Here is an 18721-nt window from a genome sequence, read left to right as displayed (position 1 = left end):
AGAGAGCGCCGGGGAGCCGTGGGCCGCGTCTTCCGGGAAGTCCGGACGAGTCCGTGCTGTTCGCTGGATATGCCGGGAGAGGCTCCAGTTAAGTGTCCGGAGCAGAAAGAACACTTCTCTGCTGCGAGAGCAGGAAGGTGCTGCCGGCTACCAAAGCCAATCTCAGATATTTTTTAGAGCACGAGAGCTGTGTGGTCGCTGAGGGTACACAGATGCAGAGCATCCAGTGAAACTGCCTTTGCGAAAATTGTAAGTGAGGAAATTATGACAGTGAAAGAGATCTGACCTACCCAATTCCGTCTTGCTTCTAACCTCCAAGCTACCCTTGTTCATTCATGGATATAGGCCAAACTAACTTTGGGAGGAATTTAGTTTATATTTGAACTTTGAAGCAAAGATCATAACAGCCCTTTCCCAAAACAAACCCCCTTCTTGCCTGGGCACCAGATTGCCTTTGTAAGATTAACAAATTAGCCACAAATTAGAAATTATGGTTTAGGAGTTATCCAGTCAGCGGTCACAAGATTCCAAACCTTCCTAGTTGTTCCAATGGATAACATCACTGTTGTAAAATCTAAGATCGGTGCTGGGGATACTTTTCAGATCCTGCATTCTGAGGCACCAGCTGGCAGTACCCAGACCACTTACCTGGCTCACCCAGTTCTGTAATCCCACCCAGGAACAGAAAACAGCAAGAAGAACCCACTTAGACCTCCTATGATTTTATCTCCAACCTGACCAATCAGCACTCCCCACTGCCTGGTACCCTACCAGCCACATTATCCTTAAGAAAGCCTAGTCTCTGAATTATCGGGGAGACTTATTTTGGGTGATAAAACTCTGGTATCCCATTCAGCTAGCTCTGCATGAATTAAATTCTCTATTACAATTCCCCTGTCTTGATGAATCAGCTCTAGGCAGTGGGCAAGGAGAACCCATGGGGCAATTACATCAGAACCTGTCCTCAGTCCAGGAGGGGCATCAGAGGCTTCATCAGACCCCTCCTACACTGTAGATAAAAGTGCTGCTGGAAGGCTCACAAGTCAGAGGGGCCCAGCCTGGGGGAAAGCTTCCAGGGGAAGTTCTGCTGGCTTCTTGCAGGAACGGACCCCAGAGCTGAGCTTTGCAGGCCCATTAGGTGCCAAGAGGTATCAAGGAGTAGTTTCATTCTGTAGTAGGGCCCCCCTTCCCCAGACCTCCACAAAAAAGGCATGCACACAAGAGGTTGATAGCACTTTTTCTGTTTGTTTTGAGATGGAGTCTTGCACTGTCACCCAGGCTGGAGTGCAATGGTAATATCTTGGCTCACTGCAACCTCCACCTCCCAGGTTCAAGCGATTCTCCTGCCTCAGTCTCCCAAGAAGCTGAGATTACAGGTACCTGACACCACGCTCAGATAATTTTTGTGTTTTTAGTAGAGATGGGGTCTTACCATGTTGGCCAGGCTGGTCTCAAACTCCTGATCTCAGATGATCTGCCCACCTTGGCCTCCCAAAGTGCTGGGATTATAGGCATGAGCCATTGCACCTGGCCTAGAGGGCACTTTTTAATGGGTGGGTTTCTTTGTTCATACTGCCAGGATGAGCTTAGCCTGCAGCAGCAGGAGGTGGGCGCAGACATTAACCAGGTGAAGTGATTAAAGATCATGTTGGGGGAGGAAAGGAGATATTCTGAAATGAGATGAATGAGGGGCCCACTTGGCAATGGAGAATGAGGCTGGTAATCCCTCAGGTTTCTGCCACCTCTGCATTTTCCTCTTTCTCTTGTGGGGGAATGCCAATGTACGTGCTGTTGTCTGGCTACCTGCCCAGTTGCGGGCCACAGCCAGCCCACTGAGCCTTTAGTAAGAGGCAACAAGGACCCTCTACTCCCCTTCTTTCATCTCTGATCCATACCTTATTAAAATGATTTTTTCATCTGTTGGGTCACAGAAAACAATTCCCCAAAATATGGTGCTTGGGTATACTGAGTGCTTTTGGAAATTGAAAGAAAGCAAGCCTCAGAATCAAGGTCCCTCTAACCTTGTCTTGTTCCTCTCCTCAACCCCAAGCACAGGGGAAGACTCTCTCTGGGGTTTCCTTGTCTGATCAAGGAAGCTTTTTTTTTTTTTTTTTTTTTTTTTTTTTTTTTTGAGACAGGGTCTTGGTTTGTTGTTCAGGCTCAGCTTCAGTGGTGCCATCATGGCTCACTAAAGCCTCAAATTCTGGGGCTCAAGTAGTCCTCTGTAAAACAAAAATAAAACTAGGACTCCTCTATCCCAACCATCTGAATAGACTCCTCCTCTTGGACAAAGGAATTCCAAAGGTAACCTGAAAAACTAGTTCAGGCCATGATGGGAAGTGGGAGTCAGACATGCCTCATTACTATTGTGAAAGGAAAATAAATCTCGGGACCCCATAGTCACCAAGCCAAGGGAAAAGTCAAGCTAGAGACTATGTCAGACAATTCTGCCTCCCATTTTACTCCTAAGTAGGGTAGCTACAAAGATCAAAAGCTACATACTTTCCTCACATTGTGGACAAAGGAATTTCTCAGTGGTCAAAGGACAGACAGGACTCAAAGTCATCCCTCTGAGGCTCACTGGAGACAAATGCATATCCGATTGCTTCCTCAGTCCTATGGTGTATGTAAAAATGCAGATTTACTGAGCCGGACTAAATTGTGTCTTTGGTGAAAGAGTGACCTAGGACTCAAAATAATGCAACCTTTTGTCTCTTATCTACTTTTGACCTGGAATCCCCCTACCCCACCACCCTTCGAGCTGTCCTGCCTTACTGGACCCAACCAATGTGCATCTTACACATAATTATTGATGTCTCGTGTCTCCCTGAAATGTTTAAAAGCAAGCTGTACCCAACTACCTTGGGCACATGTCTTCAGGACCTCCTGAGGCTGTGTCACAGACATGTCCTTAACCTTAGCAAAATTAACTCCTAAATTAATTGAGACTTTTCTTTGATACTTTTTGGATTATACCTCTCACCTCAGCCTCCCAAGTAGTTGGGACCATAGGTATGCACCACCACTCCTGGCTAATTTTTAAATTTTTACTAGTGACGGGGTCTCCCCATGTTGTCCAGGCTGGTCTCAAACTCCCGGGCTCAAGCAATCCTCCTGCCTCAGCTTCCCAAAATGCTGGGATTACAGGCATGAACCACCGTGCCTGGCCAATAAAACTTCTTACCAGGAAAAACACAATTGCTTTTTATCCCATCCCTGAAATATCATGATCTATGGCAGAGAAAAAAACTGAAGAATGTAATCACACCTGGATGGAGTTTTTCAAAAGATAATGTCTGCCTCTCCTGCTCTTTCAAATTGCAAAGAGAATCACTTACAAGTTAATGTGTCTGCCTTGTCTGTTTATTCTCCCTAATCATTATCGCCCCTCAAAAGAATTGCCTACATTCCCCATCTTCTCTCACCCCTGTGAAGAAGGGTTGTATTAGTCCATTCTCACACTGCTAGGAAGAACTACCTGAGACTGGGTAATTATTAAGAAAACAGGTTTAATTTAATCACGGTTCCACAGGCTGTACATGAAGCATGGGTGGGAGGCCTTAGGAAACTTACAATCATGGTAGAAGTTGAATAGGAGGCAAACACTGCTCACCATGATAGAGCAGCAGAGAGAGAGGAAGGGGGAAGTGCCACACACTTTTAAACCATCAGCTCCTGTGAGAACTCACGATCACGAGAACAATCCCCTGATCCAATCACCTTTCACAAGGCCCCACTTCCAATTCAACATGAGATTTGGGCACGGATCCAAATCCAAACCATATCATTTCACCCTGGCCCCTCCCAAATCTCATGTCTTTCTCACATTGCAAAATACAATTATCCCTTCTCAGCAGTCCCCAGAGTCTTAACTCATCCCAGTATTAACTCAAAAGTCCAAGTCCAAAGTTATTAAAGGAAAGAAGTCCTGATCCAGACCCCAAGAAAGCATTCTTGGGTCTCGCTCAAGAAAGAATTTAGGGCAAGTCTAAAGTGCAAAGTGAAAGCAAGTCTATTAAGAAAGTAAAAGAATACAAGAATGGCTATTCCATAGACAGAGCAGCCACGAGGGCTCCTAGTTGCCCATTTTTATGGTTATTTTTTGATGATATGCTGAACAAGGGGTGGATTATTCATGCCTCCCCTTTTTAGACCATATAGGGTGACTTCCTGATGTTGCCATGGTATTTGTAAACTGTCATGACGCAGGCAGGAGTGTAGCAGTGAGGATGACCAGAGGTCACTCTCATGGCCATTTTGGTTGTGGTAGGATTTAGCTAGCTTCTTTCCTGCAATGTGTTATATTAGCAGAGTCTTTGTGACCTGCATGTTGTGCTGACCTCCTATTTCATCCTGTGACTTAGAAGGCCTTAACTGTCTGGGAAAGCAGCCCAGTAGTTTTCAGCCTCATTGTAATCAGCTTCTATTCAAGATGGAGTTGTTCTGGTTCATATGCCTCTTGACAAAATTTCATCTGAGACAAGGAAAGTCCCTTCTGCTTACAAGCTTGTAAAATCAAAAATAAGTTAGTTACTTCCAAGACACAATGAGGGTGCAGGCATTGAGTAAATGTTCTATTCCAAATGGGAGAGATTGGCCAAGACAAGGGCTGCAGGCGCCATGCAAGTTCAAAACACAAGAGGGAAGTCATTACATCTTTTTTTTTTTTTTTTTTTTTTTATGGGGTCTGGCTCTGCTGCTCAGGCTGGAGTACAGGGGTGTGATCTCAGCTGACTGCATCCTCTGCCTCCTGGGCTCAAACCATCCTCCCTCCTCAGCCTCTCAAGTAGCTGGGACTACAGGCAGGTACCACCATGCCTGGCTACTTTGTGCGTATGTATTTTTTTTGGTAGAGATGGGGTTTTGCCATGTTACCTAGGCTGGTCTCAAACTCCTGGCCTCAAGCCATCTTCCCATCTTGGTCTCCCAAAGTGCTAGAATTACAGGCATGAGCCACTGCACCCAGCTAAATCTTAAAGCTCCACAATAATCTCCTTTGACTCCATGTCTTACATTCAGAGCATGCTTATAAAAGAGGTGGGCTCCTAAGACTTTGGACAGCCCTGTTCTTGTGGCTCTGCAGGGTGCAGCCCCTTTGGCTGCTTTCATGGGCTGGTGTTGAGTGCCTGCTACTTTGCCAGGTGCATAGTGCAAGTTGTCAGTGGATCTACCATTCTGGGATCTGGAGGATGGTGGCCTTTCTCTCACAACTCCACTAGGCAGTGTCCCAGTGGGGACTCTGTGGGGGATTCAATGCCATATTTCTCCTCTGCAACGTCCTAGTAGAGGTTCTTCATGAGGGTTCTGCCCCTGCAGCAGACTCTGCCTGGACATCCAGGCATTTCCATACATCCTCTAAAATCTAGGTGGAGGCTTCCAAGCCTCAACTCTTGCCTTCTACACATTTGCAGAGCCAACACCATATGGTAGCTGACAAAGCTTGGGGCTTGAACCCTCTGAAGCAACAGCCCGAACTGTATCTTGACCCCTTTTAGCCACAGCTGAAGCTGGAGCAGCTGGGAGGCAAGGTGCCATGTCCTGATGCTGCACAGAGCAGTAGGGACTCTACGCCTGGTCTATGAAACCATTTCCCTCCAAAGCCTCCATGCCTATGATGGGAGGGGCTGCCACAAAGATCTCCGACTGCTCTGGAGACATTTTCCCCATCGTCTTGGCTATTAACATTTGGCTCTTCTTTACTTACGTAAATTTCTGTAGCCAGCTTGAATTTCTTTTCTCTCTCTATTTTTTTTTAATTGCATTTTAGGTTTGGGGGTACATGTGAAGAACATGCAAGATTGTTGCATAGGTACACACATGGCAGTGTGATTTGCTGCCTTCCTCCCCTTCACCTATATCTGGCATTTCTCCCCATGCTATCTCTCCCCAACTCCCCACCCCCCCACTGTCCCTCCCCTGTTTCCCCCCAACAGACCCCAGTGTGTGGTGCTCCCCTCCCTGTGTCCATGTGTTCTCATTGTTGAACACCCACCTATGAGTGAGAACATACGGTGTTTGATTTTCTGTTCTTGTGTCAGTTTGCTGAGAATGATGGTTTCCAGGTTCATCCATGTCCCTACAAAGGACATGAACTCATCATTTTTGATGGCTGCATAATGTTCCATGATGTATATGTGCCACATTTTCCCTGTCCGGTCTATCATCGATGGACATTTGGGTTGGTTCCTAGCCTTTGCTATTGTAAACAGTGCTGCAATGAACATTTGTGTGCACATGTCCTTATAGTAGAATGATTTATAATCCTTTGGATATATACCCAGTAATGGGATTGCTGGGTTAAATGGAATTTCTATTTCTAGGTCCTTGAGGAATTGCCACACTATCTTCCACAATGGTTGAACTAATTTACACTCCCACCAACAGTGTAAAAGTGTTCCTATTTCTCCACATTCACTCCAGCATCTGTTGTCTCCAGATTTTTTGATGATCACCATTCTAACTGGCGTGAGGTGGTATCTCAATGTAGTTTTGATTTGCATTTCTCTAATGACCAGTGATGATGAGTATTTTTTCATATGTTTGTTGGCCTCATGTATGTCTTCTTTTTTGTAAAGTGTCTATCCTTTGCCCACTTTTGAATGGGCTTGTTTGTTGGTTTGTTTTTGTAAATCTGTTTTAGTTCTTTGTAGATTCTGGATATCAGCCCTTTGTCAGATGGGTAGATTTTTTTCTTTTTCTTTTCTTTTTTTTTCCCCCAGAAACAGAGTCTCACTCTTGTTTCCCAGGCTGGAGTGCAGTGGTGCAATCCCTGCTCACTGCAACCTCTGCCTTCCAGGTTCAAGCAATTCTCCTGTCTTAGTCTCCTAAGTAGTTAGGATTATAGGCACCCACCACCATGCCTGGTTAATTTTTTTATTAGTAGTAGAGACAGGGTTTCGCTGTGTTGGCTAGGCTGGTCTCAAACTCCTGACCTCAGGTGATCCACCTGCCTTGGCCTCCCAAACTGCTGGGATTACAGGTGTGAGCCACTGTGCCTGACATCCGGCTTGAATTTCTTCCCAGAAAATGGTTATTTCTATCACATGGTCAGGCTGCAAATTTTCCAAACTTTTATGTTCTACTTCCCTTTTAAACATAAGTTTTGATTTCAGATTATCACTTTGTGAACACATACGATTGTACAGTTAGGAGCAGCCAGGCCAGGTCACCTCTTGAATGATTTGTCACTTAGAAATATCTTCCTCCAGATACCCTAAATCATGTCTGTCAAGCTCAAAGTGCCACAGATCTCTAGGGCTGGGGCAAAACGCTGCCAGTCTCTTTGCTAAAGCATAGCAAGAATAACCTTTACTCCAGTTCCTAATACGTTCCTCATCTCCATCGGAGATCACTTCAGCTGGACTTTATTGTCCATATCACTATCAGCATCTTTGTCAAAACCATTCAACAAGTCTCTAGGAAGTTCCAAACTTTCCCACATTTTCCTGTCTTATTCTGAGCCCTCCAAACTGTTCCAACCTCTGCCCATTACCCAGTTCCAAAATTGCTTCCTTATTTTCAGGCATCTTTATAGCAATGCCCCACTCCTCGTATCAGTTTTCTATATTAGTTCATTCTCACACTGCTATAACGAACTACCTGAGGCTGGTAATTATGAAGAATAGAGGTTTAATTGACTCACAGTTTTGTAGGCTGTACAGGAAGGATGGGTGGGAGGCCTCAGGAACTTACACTCATGGCAGGAGGTGAAGGGAAAGCAAGCACGATTTACCACGGTGGAGCAGGAGAGAGAGAGTGAGGGGGAAGTGCCACATGCTTTTAAACCATCAGATCTCGTGAGAACTCGCTCACTATCACGAGAACAGCCCCCATGATCCAATCACCTCCCACCAGGCCCTTCTACCAATTCAACATGAGATTTGGGCAGGGACCCAAATCCTAACCATATCGAGGGTGTATAAAACTTTTGTACCTCACTGCAGGGTTGGGGTAATCACTCCATGATTTCCTCTTCCCCCACTCCGCTTCCATGCATATTAATAAAATGTGTATGCCTTTTCTTTTATTAATCTGCCATTGTTCAGTTGATTTTCAGCAAACTTCCCCTACAGTTTTGGCACTGTGAGCAGCACATCAGTGCTGCTGTGTTCCTCTAGAAGCTACCATCAAAAGAACTCAGGACCTCACCAGTCAGCAGAAGGGTAAGAAATTTTTACCAGCCAGGCTCTCAGTCTCTCTCTCTCTGTGGAATCTGGTTAAGCAAATGGTAAAAAGCACTGCCTTTTTCTCTCCCGAATCTTGATTAATGGGAGAAAAGCATTTGTAAGACGAATCTTGGGTATGGCAACTCTGGTGTACTTTTGGAAGGAATATTCATGTTGTCTGATCCTTTCTCCTTTCAGAAATCCTCTTTTCCTTTGTCTTTGTCTTTCTGTGTTCTTATGCCATAAAGTGGGTACCATTGGGTAGATCACAAGCCTAAAACCCCAAAAGCCTACTGTTCAATTCAGCCCTGCAGACTGGTCAGTTTTGTGGTTCTGACCAGACCAGTGTCTATTTAGAAAAACTGCTGTGAGTCCCCAAAATAAAAACTGGATGAGGTCCCCCTGTAGCCTTGTCTTATGTCTTTGAGAGCCTGACTTGGGACTGAGTCGGAGCCCCTGCACAGGCAAGGGGGGAGTTTTCCCTTTGCTCCTACACACCTCTCTCCTGGCAAGTTCCGTAGCAGTTTTCGTTCCTCATTTAACCAAATCTGATGTTGTTGGTGGCAGCAAATCATCAACTAAAAATGCATTTCTCAGCCTCTCTTGCAGATAGAGGTGGCTGTGTGACACAGTTCTGGCCAATACGTTGTAAGAACTTGTGTGGAACTTCCAGGAAATCTCCTCAAAGGGGAGAGACTCGACTAGTCCTTCGACCTTCCTCTTCCTGCTTGGAATTTGAACTGGATGTTGGAGATGGGGCAGCCGTCTTGTGGCGATAAAAGGTACATGCTAAGGGAGGCTAGGGAGCAGGGTAAAAGGAGCCTGGACCCCTGATGACATTTGGAGCCATGGTCAGGCCCTGACTGCCTAACCTCTGAGCTCTCATTAAATGAGACAAATAGCCCCTCAAAACTGTGTAAGCCTATTTTTTTGGGGTGTCTCTCTTTCCTGGTGGGATGCAATCCTAACAAATGCAGACACAGAGCTAGTAAAGGTAAAAGATTGGATCTTATCACAAGGAGAATGACTGCTTCGACCGTGTACCATGTAGGCCACGCTGAGGTTTCTAACCTCTTCCAACTTCAGCCCTAGGGGCACATGCTCTTTGAGAGGAAGGCCCCCTTGCCCATCTGAGGCCTGTCTTCCAAGTTAGGCTTTCCTGCCTGACGACCTGCTCTAGAGGTAATCCACCTGGAGAGCACCTCTGCTGAGAGCCCATCCTTCAGGCACATGGGCGTGGCCTCACTTGATGGCCTCTCTTGGACACCCTGCCAAGGACAGGATGCAGTAAACCTACTGTCTGCCAATGGATGGACAGTGGGTGGTTCAGACTGTCCCAGAAGGAAAATGAGGAGGCAGCAGCCTGCTGCAGACAGCTTAAGAGGAAGAGGAGCCTAGAAGGAAACTGAGAACTGTGGGTGCTTTGAAAAGAAGGGAAACAAGTTAAGGGCTTGGAGCTGTGGGCAGGAAGTGGGAGGGCTGTGTGTGGATGGAGGTCTGGGGGCTTCACCAGTAGAGCTCTTGAGGCTCTCTGACAGTCTGTCTCTGAAAGTCTGTCTGGGACAGATAGGCTGTACTCTCCTGTGTGGCTTGTATTCCTTCTTGTTATGCCCGTTGCATAGTAGGCTCTCAATAAATGCTCGCAGAATGACTCGGCCTGGAGGCTGGCCAGCACCACCCTGGGGGAGTAGTCCTAGCTTGGGCAGGAGCCAGCTGGGAGGCAGCGTTAATTGGGCAGCACATTCCTGAGGAGGCAGCCATCACTTCTCACCTGGGCTTGGCTTCCCAGGCATGTCTCACTGTCCCAGTTATGGGAAGTGAGCTTACTGCAGACGTGAGCTCACTGGGGCTGTCCAGGTGGGCCTGGGCAGAGGGGGCCAGCCGGGTACTCCTGCACTCCCGGCCTCCTCAATCTTCCCCTGTGCCTGTACTGCTGGTCCCACAGGCCCAGGGCAGTGTGGGCCAGAAAAGGCTGCTGGTCCTAAAAGGCCCTGTGGGGCCAGGGCCAGGGCAGCGACTAGCTCTGCCCACTCCGCATCCCTCCCTGGACTCATGTGCAGGAATACGACGAGGCAGGACTGTCTCGACCTCCCTTTGCAATGGTAGGGAGACTGAGGAATTCGAGTTGGAGGTGGTCTTCATTCTGACCCCGCTGTCTTGATTCCACACCTGAGAAAGCTTGCTTGAGGTTAAATGACACCCAGTGAGGGAAAGAATCAGGACCAGAATCAAGGCTGTCGTTTTGCAAGAGATCGGGACTCGCTAAAGCTTGGAGAGTCGGAGGCTGAGCCAGGTCAGGACCCCGTTGCTGCAGCCACTGTAGTACTTGAGTGGATTTAAGAGGCACAGACATGTTACTTAGTGAATTCTGTGTTTATTCTTACGTGAATCAGAGATCTCAGCACCCAAAGCTCTGGCTCTTATGTGTCTAGAGTGAGGAAATGGTCTCACTTGCTGAAGTTCTGGGTTCAGTACTCTAAAAGATTAGGGGTTCTTTGCATTTAAAAACTCCTTACAACCTTAGAGCATTTTACCACTTACATGGTGGCAGTAAAATGAGTGAGGCAGCTGTTATTCCCATTGTATGGGTGGAGAAACTGAGGTGGAAGTGAATTAGGCTGAGCTATTGTGGTCAGCTCCAAACTGGATCGTTGGGATTTATGCTTCCAAGTCATCTCTTTTTTCCTTACCGTGCTCATTCGTGTGAAGAGTCGACACCAGAAGAGAGTTTACAGACGTTTTCTTGGAGGAGTAGCACAGAGGGTGTCTATATACGGAAGTTCCAGACAGGAGTCTACACCCGGGGGCTGCACCCCCATCAGTTGTAGGCAGGAACCTCTGCTCGGACGGGTTAGACATGGTGAGGGTGAAGCAGGAAAGGTTGAGAAACAAACCTCTCAAACACCGAAATGGGAAGTAAGTGGTGATTTGGTCTCTCTCGAACACTGAACTGGGAAGGAAATGGTGATTCTGCCTCCCAAAGTGCTGGGATTACAGGCGTGAGCCACCGCACCCAGCCAATTCATTTCTAATCTATGAGAATATCTGAGTTCCCCTGCTATCCAGTGGAACACGGCCATACAGGGGATCAAGGTCCTTTCTTTTGGATTAAATGAAGGCTGCCAGGTGGAGGCTGTTGGGGAAGGGTACGAAGTGAAAATGCTATAAATTGCGTGGTTTTCTCAAGTGGCTGTGGTTCTCCTGCCCAGCGTGCCACCACGGGAGCATCCCCATGTGTAAGTTTCCCACTAATAAACCCCCCCTGGTCTCATTTGCAGGCTCTGGGTCTCTTCTTTGGTCTCTTGAACCTGGTGCCCTCCCTACTGAAGTTAATAGGGGTCCAACATGACATCAAGGAACTGACAATCCACCACGAAGGGGACCCCAAAGCCAGTCACCCAAGGTGGTCTAAAAAGGCACATCTTCAGCTCCTCCTTTGAGGTACCTGATGAGGCTGCCTGTGGGACCAGGGAAGGAGGGTCTCACCTGCATTGTGCCCACGTTCACCTGGCTCACAGGTGCACCTGGAACAGCCAGTAAGTGTCCTGGCTGCAGTTGGAGGGATGAATCTGCCTCCGTAAATCCTGGAGGGCAAAAGAGGTCCTATTTAAAAAAAACTTAAACCAATCTAAATCTAACTCGAAGCCCCATCCTGACTGGCCCCAGGGGATTCAATCTCCTCCGTTACTGAGGCTATCTCCCCCTCCCCAAGGTTGCTCAGGAGTCCTGGAGAATTGCTTCTTGGAGACCAGGAGGCAGCGTATGGAAGGGCCTCTCACCATGTCATGCTGATCACCCCCTTGTCCCTTGTCCCCAGGCCTCTAAGTTGGGTCATGTTACTGCTCCCTGTGGCCTGGGAACCTTGGCCCAGGCTGGCAGACCTGGCACGCAGGGTCCCACATGCCCATGCAGCCATGCAGCTTGGAGACCCCCCCTCTTCTCCACGGTGATGCCGGGGCAGTGGTTCGGGTTCCTCTCCCCTCACCCTGCTCTCTCTGTGCTTTCCTCTCTCAACACCTGATACCATCTCTTGAGTAAGCCCAGGAATTCATACGAGACAGTTTAAGAGGCTGTCTTCAAAAGACTTTTTTTTTTTTAATTTCTACCCCAAAGAAATCAAAAGGGCTGAGTTATCACCTTAGAACAGGGAACAGATACCAGAAAAATCAAAACACAAACTAACATCTTAAAATGAACATCTGAATTAAATTATCTTGGAGGGGGACCTGCAGACCATGGAGACTAATAGCTGCCCTTGAAACTATTAACAACTGCCCCCGGCTCAGTACAGCCTGGAGACGGTGGCAGCACCATGAGAAGGCTTTGGAGGTCTTAGCCCTTAATAATTGCTGCAAGTCCTTCCACCGCTGGCAACCTCAGATGAACACACTCCGAGTAGGTTAAACAGTGGTCGAGGAACGCACACACACCAACCGCTTGCCTCTTTTTGCCGCTCTTGTAGAGGGGGCAGAGCGCCCCATGAATGGTACCTGTGGTGTCTGTGTCAAGAGCCGGCACGCTGAAGACAGGTGTGGGAGGAAGGCTGCCTGGCCGGAGAGCCGGGGGAGCTGTGCCTGAGGGGTAGGCTGGAGGTGGGCTTGCTGGATTTTCACTCTGCAATGGGTGATGAAGCTCAGACACCAGCTAAACAATCTCTGTGGTCAACTTCCTCAGCACTTCCTTTCTCAACCTTAGCTTCAGGGATGAACGTGGTGGCTGGAGAGATCCTCGTCTGATTGTCATCTGAAACCAAAACCGCCAGGAATCTGTCCACTGCTGCCTGCGACATCCCTACCTAGAGGTTCCGCCAGCAGGGCCTGTGCCTGAGCTCCAGGCGTCCTAGGCCTGAGGCTAGCCAGACAAACTGCAAACGGACAAGCCTTGAACAAGCATACGTACACCTAATACAAAGCCGGCAGTGAAAACCCGGGAGAGGGTGATGAGGAATTCGGGAGTCACAGGTTAGTGCCTGAGGACAAAAGGCTGAGATGAACTCTGGGATGTTTATAGAAAGACAAGATCCATATCCAACCCATTCCCGAAGGGCAAATACCTGTCCTCTTCTCACCTTCCACAGTGGCTGAATTTGGATTCTCTGTATCTCCTGCCTAGGCAATTGCAGTAGCCTTCTTGGTAAACTCTCTGACTTAAATATGTATAAATAGATATACATACACACACATACATGTGTATGTAATTTACTGTGTATGTATTATGTGTCAGGTAGCATAGTAGGCACTTTCTGCATATTATCTCATTTACTCCTCTCAGCAAGTCTACAGGCTGGGTACCATCACCCCTATTTGACAGATGCACCCCCATTTAACAGATGAGGCCTCTGTGGCTCAGAGAAGTGATGTGGCTTGCCTGATGTCACACAGCTGGGGTACAAGCACCGTGCCATCTCTGGCCACTTGCCTTCCTAGCTCCCTTCCTCACTGCACTGGTCTAGCAGTCCTGGCCTTTCCCCTTCCCTTTTCTTTCCTTCCTTCCTTCCCTCCCTCCCCCCTCCCTCCCTCCCTTCCTTCCTTCATTCCATCCTTTCTTCCTTCCCTCCCTCTCTCCCTCCCTTCCTTCCTTCGTTCCTTCCTTCCTCCCTCCTTCCTTTCTTCCCTCCCTCCATCCCTCCCTTCCTTCCTTCCTTCCTTCCTTCCCTCCTCCCTTTCTTTCATGCAGTCTTGCTCTGTTGCCCAGGCTGGAGTGCAGTGGTGTGATCTTGGATTACTGCAACCTCGACCTCCCGGGTTCAAGAGATTCTCCTGCCTCAGCCTCCCAAGTACCTGGGACTGCAGGCGGGTGCCACCATGCCCAGCTAATTTTTGTATGTGTAGTAGAGATGGGGTTTCACCATGTTGGCTAGGCTGGTCTTGAACTCCTGACCTCGTGATCTGCCTGCCTCAGCCTTCCAAAGTGCTAGGATTACAGGCGTGAGCCACCGCGCCCGGCCTTAATGGTCCTTTTCTGAAAGCAGAAGCATTGGTATCATTCCGTCTCTTGAAGCCTTCAGTGGCTCCTGACAGGCTCCAGGATCAGACCCAAGCCCCTTAGACAACTTGTGAGGCCTCTTCCACCCTCCTGCTGCCTCCTTGGCACTGACCACACACTCATACCACAACAGACTACTTGTAGCTTCCTAAACATGCCGGGACTTTGTGTCCTTGTTCGCTCTGTCCTCTCGGTGTGGGATGTTCTTTCGGCCCTTCCCCAGCCCACACCCCATTTCCTGCGCCCGGAGGGATCCTACACAGCTGCTCGAGCCCAGCCCTGATGTGGCTCTGCCATCTCTGCAAATCCGTCTCCTAGTGTCCCTCAGTGTGCACACACGTACACACATGCACACACACGTACATGCATGCACACCTACTTACACACGTGTGCACCCACACCCTCTTCTGCTCCTCCATTCCCCAGCTAGGCATGAGGGCAGCTGTCGGTGCATCTGGAGGATCTCCTTTTGGCTTCTTCTCTGGCATGTGGGTTATCTACTGTGTGATGATTGTTTGTTGACCGTGTGTCCCGTTAGACCATCTGTGAGGGCAGGATGGTGTCCTGGGGGCCTTGAGAGAGCCTGGCGGAGAGCAGAAGCTCTGTAAATATTTATTGAATGAATTGAATGGAGTTGAGTGAGCAGGAAGCACCTTGGGACAGGAACAGTGTTGCAGTCACTTCCACGCCCCATCTCGTGTCATGTGCCTGGCACCCACTGCATGTGCAGTTAAGGGTGAATGAATAAGGTCAGGGGAAGAGAGAGGAGGGGTGGCAGGGGAGCAGGGTGGGAAGGATGGCCACAGATCACAGTGCAGGTCTGGACACAGCTCTGTTCTTTCCACCAGGGGGCGTGGGAGGCCTGGGCCGGGCCTCCAGACTCCTTCCTTTCTCAAAACCCACAGAAGTAATTCCTTTCTTAAAACCCACAGGAGGAGCCAGGCATGCCTGTTGTCCCAGCTACTTGGCCGGCTGAAGCAGGAGGACGGCTTGAGCCCAGGAGTTGGAGGCTGCAGTACACTATGAGTGTACTCATGCATAGCCTCTGCTTTCTGGCCTGGGCAACACAGTGAAACCCCATCTCTGAAAAAAAAAGAAAAACCCACAAGAGGTTGGAGGTTGCTTCCCTCCACTGAAGGGATCAGGAGGCAGCCAGGATCAAAGGGAAGGAGCCCACCCAAGGCTGGATTACCCAAAGCAGTGGGCTGGGGGCTGGCCTGACCTGCTCTTGCCTGGCGGGACAGGAAGGGATCGGGATGCATCTTGGAACAGGTGGATGCTTGCAGCTGGAGGCTATGGCTGGAGCTGTCGGTCCAGAGCTGGGGAAGGGCTCATATTTCTTCAGCTTCCCATCCAAGAGACCTGAAGCCCAGAGATGCCAAATGACCTGGCATCTTAGCCAAGTGCAGGCCAGGCAGGGAGAGGTGGAGTCCACCCACACACCCACCACCCTATCTCCTGAGGCTTCGGGCCACATGGCTCTGTGGCCACTCTACTGGGCCCAACCATCCAAACAAGACAGCGGGGTGATTTTAGTCTAAATTAGATGCCACAAAGTATTTCTATTATAAAGAGGGTTTTCAAGTGTTGTCGTTTTTGTCTTTCACTCTCCCCGTGAACAGGTTTGCAAGGGGACCTGGACTAGCGATGAGAGTGAGAAAATGGAGCAGGTAGGAGCTGCAGGGAGATAACACAGGCTGAGGGCACTGGAGAGCTGGAGCCTGAATCTGAATTGCTGTTCCACTGTGGCTGAGCCTGGCCTGCCTGGACATCTTCCTCTGGCCAGTGTCCCCTCTGGGCACTGGGCTGCCTGAGGACAGGCTTTTGGGTGGTGCTGCACACCAGGAGCTGACTTCTTGGGTGCTGTCTTTGCTCCTGCTTTAGTGATCTCTGCTGTAGACCTTCTGTCCCTGCCCTCGAGTATAGCTCAGAGCCGCACTGTCCTTCCAGAGGCTGCTCTATGTTACTTCCTCCAGGGAGCTCTCTTTGATTCTGATCCTCTGCTGGGGACCATCTCTCCCTTCTTTGAGTTCTCGTGTTAATTTGTTTATGCTTCTTTCATGGGGTTTTGCCTCTCCCCTTGTATGACTGTACAGAGGCAGCATAACATAGCCACTGACATGGATTCAGGAGAGACTCCCTAGGCCCAGATCCTGACTCCACTGTTTACTAGATGAATTGTGGTGTGAGAGTTTCTTGGCTGGGTGCAGTGGCTCATGTCTGTAATCCCAGCACTTTGGGAGGCTGATATGGGCAGATCACTTGAACCCAGGAGTTTGAGATCAGCTCGAACAACATGGTTAAACCCTGCCTGTACAAAAATAAAAAATAAGTAAAAATTAGCCGGGCATGGTTATGTGCGCCTGTAGTCCCAGCTACTTAGGAGGCTGAGGTGGGAGGATCACCTGAGCCCAGGAGGTTGAGGCTGCAGTGAGCCATAATTGCGCCACTGCACTTCAGCCTGGGCAACAGAGTGCAACTCTGTCTTTCAAAAAAAGAGAGTTTCTTACCTTCTGTGTGCCTCAGTTTCCTCCTCTATAAGATGGAAATAATAAGAGTACCTTTCTTACAGGGCTGATGAGGGTTTTTAATGAATTAGTGCATGTAAAGTGCTTAGGTCAGGACCCTGAACATGGCAAACACCCCGTAAGAGCGTGCTATGATTGCCACTGGAGTGTTTGTGCCTGTGTCTTACCTCCTTATTAAGTCTGTAACTTCTTGAGAATGGGGTCAGCCCCTTTTACTTAAAGCAATTTGTGTCCCTCACGGTGGTGGCGCAGGGCCTGGTACGTAGCCAGTCCTCACTGACGGCTTGTGGATTGATGCTGGGGCCCTGTGCCCTCTCCCCGAGTCCGTGTCCTTGCTGCAGGCCCCTGCAGAGCGAGCCTGTCTCTGCGGCTGAGGCCCTTCCTCCCACAGCCTGAGCCCCAGCAATTTTCCCTGGCAGCTCCCACGTTCCGGACTAACTTTAGGGTTGGTTTCCAGCTGTGGTTGGATTTTTCTGTTTGAAAAATATTTTAAGCAGCTGGTGGGGAAGGGGTGGAGAGGTGGGAAAAGAATAATAAATAAACTTGTGAAAAGAAGATTGTCTAAATGGTTAGGAGCTGCCACTGCCAACAGTTTGGTCTCTGGGCCATGCCAAGGACTGGGGAGCTATCAGGTGGTTGGCAGTGGGGACGGGACACTGTGGTGGCTTCCCAGGCCAAGGAGAAAGACTCTCCGCCCCTCCCAAGCCCTTCCTGTGCTTCCTTTCACATTATGCCCTGCGTGAGCTTCCAGGATGCAAGAACTACACACGGAGAAAGCTGATTCTGTTGCAGGCAGGACTGAAGTTAGACACCGAAAAGAACTTCTTAGTATCAGAGCCCATCCCTGCAATCCACCTTCATTTCCCCCAAGACTTTTTTTTCTCCAGACCTCAACACCTTCTCAGCTCTGATTATGCAAAGACTCAGCCACCACCTGCCTCCAGTGCGCCCCATTCACCTCACGGTGCACCTCCCTTTCGCCCTTCCACAGCCCCATCCTCCAGCGCCCTGGTTTCATCAGCTTCTTCTTTCCTTTCAGCCTGGCTCTGCCATTGAGGCCCTCGGGCTTCTTTCTTCTCCTCAGCTGCCTCCCTCGGTGAGGGTGCGGAGACCTCCCAGACAGAGCGCCCTGGCGCAGGCGGACAGCCAGGCCCAGAGGCTCAGGGTCGCCCCACATGCAGATGGAGGAAAGGTTCATGCTGCCCTTGTGCAGGCTGGGGACTGTGAAGACAGAGACCTACAGAAAATTAGGGATGGGGGAGAAACTAAATCACAGAGTCAAACAGAAGCTGAGTCAGAGGGACAGGGAGCGAGTCAGATGCTGGGGGAGGGCGTTGACAGCCACTGGGCAGTGCCCTGGCCAGGCCCACATGGCCATTCCTGTGGCCTGCGATGGCAGGGTGGGTTCAGCCCTCAGGGCTGCCCAATGCCCGGGGTCCAGGACCTGGGTGGGCAGGAAGCCCCGCCTCTGTGTCCTGGCTTCTCCTTAGCACTGCCTCCCCCTTCACTGTGTGGAGATTACCAGGTGAGCAGGCTGGTGAAAGGGGGTGATGCCTGTGCTCAGGGGCAGAGTGTTCCTCAAAGTCTAGGGGAAACCATAGCAGGGGAGGAAGGGCTGGGGATGTGGGAGCTTGCGAGGGCTGGGGAAGGCAGGGATCCCTGCCTGGGGCCAGCAAGGTGGGGTGCCGAGGCCCAAGGAAAAGGCTGTGTTGAGGAGTAGAGGCGGTGGGTAGGTGTGGAAAAGGGCCTGGCTGGGGTCCAGGGAGCTTTGCAGGGGTGAGGACCACCCCAGCCAGGAACTGAGTGGGGAGATGAGCCCACTGTCCTCAGCAGTCTGTAGGGGAGAGGCCATGGGAGGAGAGCTGTTTGGAGTGAACTGACAGCTTCCCTGAAAGCCATCTGCCCTCCTGGGCACCCCCCAGCAAGGAAAATGACATTGGTCTGAATTTATAACTGGAAACTCTGCTCATCAGCTGATCCGTGCCTTCCAGTGAACTCAGCCAGAGCTCTACCACTCTCTACCCACTTTCAATTCCCTGGGAA

The 18721-nt window shown here is 49.6% G+C and overlaps 1 long non-coding RNA gene across 2 annotated transcripts; it reads left to right on the top strand.

The window, feature by feature from the left end:
* Positions 1-24: 24 nt before the first annotated feature.
* LOC141585183 (uncharacterized) lies at positions 25-17105 on the top strand. 2 transcript variants are annotated; one of them, XR_012518571.1, is made up of 6 exons: positions 25-249; positions 1255-1376; positions 8046-8162; positions 8763-8947; positions 12861-13126; positions 15083-17105. It is a non-coding gene; the product is annotated as an uncharacterized LOC141585183 (long non-coding RNA). The 2 variants fall into 2 exon arrangements; XR_012518570.1 differs by having other exon boundaries at positions 8046-8947.
* The last annotated feature ends 1616 nt before the right edge of the window (positions 17106-18721 follow it).

The sequence above is a fragment of the Saimiri boliviensis genome, chromosome 7 (assembly GCF_048565385.1).
Source record: "Saimiri boliviensis isolate mSaiBol1 chromosome 7, mSaiBol1.pri, whole genome shotgun sequence".
Classification (NCBI taxonomy): Eukaryota; Metazoa; Chordata; class Mammalia; order Primates; family Cebidae; genus Saimiri; species Saimiri boliviensis.
The sequence above is the reverse complement of the archived record's forward strand: the minus strand, read 5'-3'. Positions and strand labels throughout refer to the sequence as shown.